This window comes from Hyla sarda, chromosome 4, assembly GCF_029499605.1.
Source record: "Hyla sarda isolate aHylSar1 chromosome 4, aHylSar1.hap1, whole genome shotgun sequence".
Taxonomy (NCBI): Eukaryota; Metazoa; Chordata; class Amphibia; order Anura; family Hylidae; genus Hyla; species Hyla sarda.
The window spans coordinates 325,429,991-325,433,061 of record NC_079192.1 but is presented as its reverse complement, the minus strand read 5'-3'; positions in this window follow the sequence as shown (position 1 = coordinate 325,433,061).

Sequence of the window (3,071 nt, the reverse complement as noted above, 5' to 3'; positions counted from 1 at the left end):
TTGTTGCCATGCAACGGCAAGGCAACAATCTGTGTATGCAATCAGCCATTGCAAGCTCATAGGTCCCTATAGAAGCTATGAGCTCGCAAAAAAAAAAAAGTGTAAAAAAAAAAGTTAACCCTTTCAGGTATTCTCTTCTGAATTAAAAGTTTAAATCACCCGGCATTTCCTAGTAACAAAATAAAACAGTGTAAATAAAAATAAACATATGTGGTATCAACGCATGCGGAAATGTCCGAATTATAAAAATATACCGCTTTTAAAACCGCATGTTCAATGGCGTACGCGCAAAAAAAATCAAAAGTCCAATACAGCGCATTTTTGATCACTTTTTATACCACAAAAAAGTGAATAAAAAGTGATCAAAAAGTCTTATCAGAACAAAAATGGTACCGCTAAAAACTTCAGATCACGGCACAAAAAATGAGCCCTCATAGCGCCCTGAACACAGAAAAATTAAAAAGTTATAGGGCTCAGAAAATGACAATTTTAAATGTATAAATTGTCCTGCATGTATTTATGATTTTTTTCTGAAGTAATACAAAATCAAACCTATACAAGTAGGATATCATTTTAACCATATGGACCTACAGAATAAAGATAAGGTGTACCGAAAAATGTTCTGATTAGAAACCCCCAAAATTTACAAAATGGCATTTTTTCTTCAAGTTTGTCGCACAATGAATTTTTTTTCTGTTTCGCCGTGGATTTTTCGGTAAAATGACTAGAATTGGTGGCGCAAAAAATAAGCCATAATACAGATTTTTAGGTGCAAAATTGAAAAGATTATGATTTTTTAAAGGCAAGGAGGAAAAAACTAAAATGCAAAAACGTGAAATCGCTCAGTCCTTAAGGGGTTAAACTTTTAGTATGGAAGACGTTAATGCACATTAACTTTTTTTTTTAACACCACCTTTTCGTCCCCATAGGGGACTAATACATGCAATCTTCTTATTGTATACACTGTTCAGTGCTATGCTGTAGCATAGCATTGATCAGTGTTATCTGCGCTTGATTGCTCCAGCCTGGTGAGCCAGGCGGGAGCATCACAGAGGAGATCAGACTGCGAGGAGGCAGGTAGGGGGACCCTCCCGTCATCCTGTAAACTGATCGGGATCCCGATCAGCCCGACTGAGCTGCCTGGAATGCTTTTTATTTTTCTTTTCATTTTAGACGTGGCGATAAACTTTGATTGCCGTGTCTAAGGGGTTAATGCCGGGCATTCCCGTGATCGGTGATGACCGGCATTGGACAAGGGTCCCAGCTGTTAATAGACGCCGGGATCGACCTGCTATGACGTTCGCCCTGCGTCTTATGTATGACTTAGAGTGCGTAATGGCACTTGAAACATGTCAGATTGTTTCTGTACTATAGTTATTAAAGAATAAAGATTTTCTACATTGCTTACACCTTATCTGTGCTGAATCCCTTCTGTTTCAGAGGTTAAAGAGGTCATATTCTACAAAAACAGTTATGTTACTCTATACCTAATCCTGATCATGTACATAGCGTTGTGTCTAGCATATACAGTACTTTCCTCCCAAATACCTTCTCTCTGTTGCTCACCTGGTTTGTCATCCTGTTCTTTGGAGGGGGTGTGTCCATCACTCTCCATGACTTCTCTTCCTCCCTGATCCTGCTGTGCTGGGTCTCTTCATCCAATCACTGCAGGCTGCTCTGTAACCCCCTCTTCTCTGTTTTCATGCTGCAGTCGGATAGGAAAGGAGTGAGCACAGAGAAGTGCTAGTCCCACCCTCACTTCTTGGACTTTGTCCCAGCCTAAGCATCAGCTTGGACAAAGATAAGTCTGCAGCTGGACAGAATGATATTCTGGGTGGTATGGGAACCCCTAGTGGGCTTTTTTTTATTTTTTATAAGCCATAATTTCTATTAACTCCTTGGGGACGGAGGGCGTATGGATACGCACTCGCGTCCCGTCACTTAAGGACAGAGGGCGTATCCATACGCCCTCCGTATTTCCGATCACTGCAGCAGGCATCCCGTGGCAATGCCTAGGGGGGTCCTGAGACCCCCCCATGTCGGCAATCGCAGCAAATCGCAGGTCAATTCAGACTTGCGATTTGCCGCGATCCGGGCAAAACTGGTCACTGGTGACCCGATCTCCCGGAAAATAAGCGTGATCGGAGCTGTCAGAGACAGCTCCGACCAGCCTAAAGGAAAGGAGCGAGTTGGCAATTTTGCCACCCCCTCCTATCCCCTGCCATTGGTCGGTCAGGCTGACCACCAATGGCAGGAGAGGGGCGGGGGGTTAGAGTTCATTTCCCCCCACTCTGCCCACCGATCGAAGTCTGTACAAAGCGGGGGGAACATGGGTGGCGAGGGGGGGGAACATGGCCCGGCTTACCCGTACCTGCGGAGGCGGCGGCATCCCGGAGCAGCGGCATCATCATCTGAGCGGCTGCCGGAAAGTGCGTCGGAGAAGGCTGCAGTGAAGATCATGATAAGTGATCTTCACTGTGGCCTTCTAAAAGCTGCAAAACTACAACTCCCAGCATGCCCACACAGCCAAAGGCTGTCTGGGCATGCTGGGAGTTGTAGTTTTGCAACATCTGGAGGGTCACAGTTTGGAAACCACTGTGTAGTGGTCTCTAAACTGTGGTCCTCCAGATGTTGCAAAACTACAACTTTCAGCGTGCACTGACTGTCTGGGCGTGCTGGGAGTTGTAGTTTTGCAACATCTGAAGTGGCACAGTTTGGAGACCAATATATGGTGGTCTCCAAACTGTAGCCCTCCAGATGTTGCAAAACTACAACTCCCAGCATGGCCAGACAGTCAGGGATGCTGAGTGTGTAGTTTTGCAATATCTGGCCCTTCAGATGTTGCAGAACTACAATTCCCAGCATGCCTGGACAATCTGGGCATGCTAGGAGTTGTAGTTATGCAACAACTGGGGAAGAACAGTTTGGAGACCGCTAAGTAGTGGCCTCCAAACTGTAGCCCTCCAGATGTTGCAAAACTACAACTCCAAGCATGCCTAGACTGTCCAGGCATGCTGGGAGTTGTAGTTCTGCAACATCTGAAGGGCCAGATATTGCAAAACTACACACCC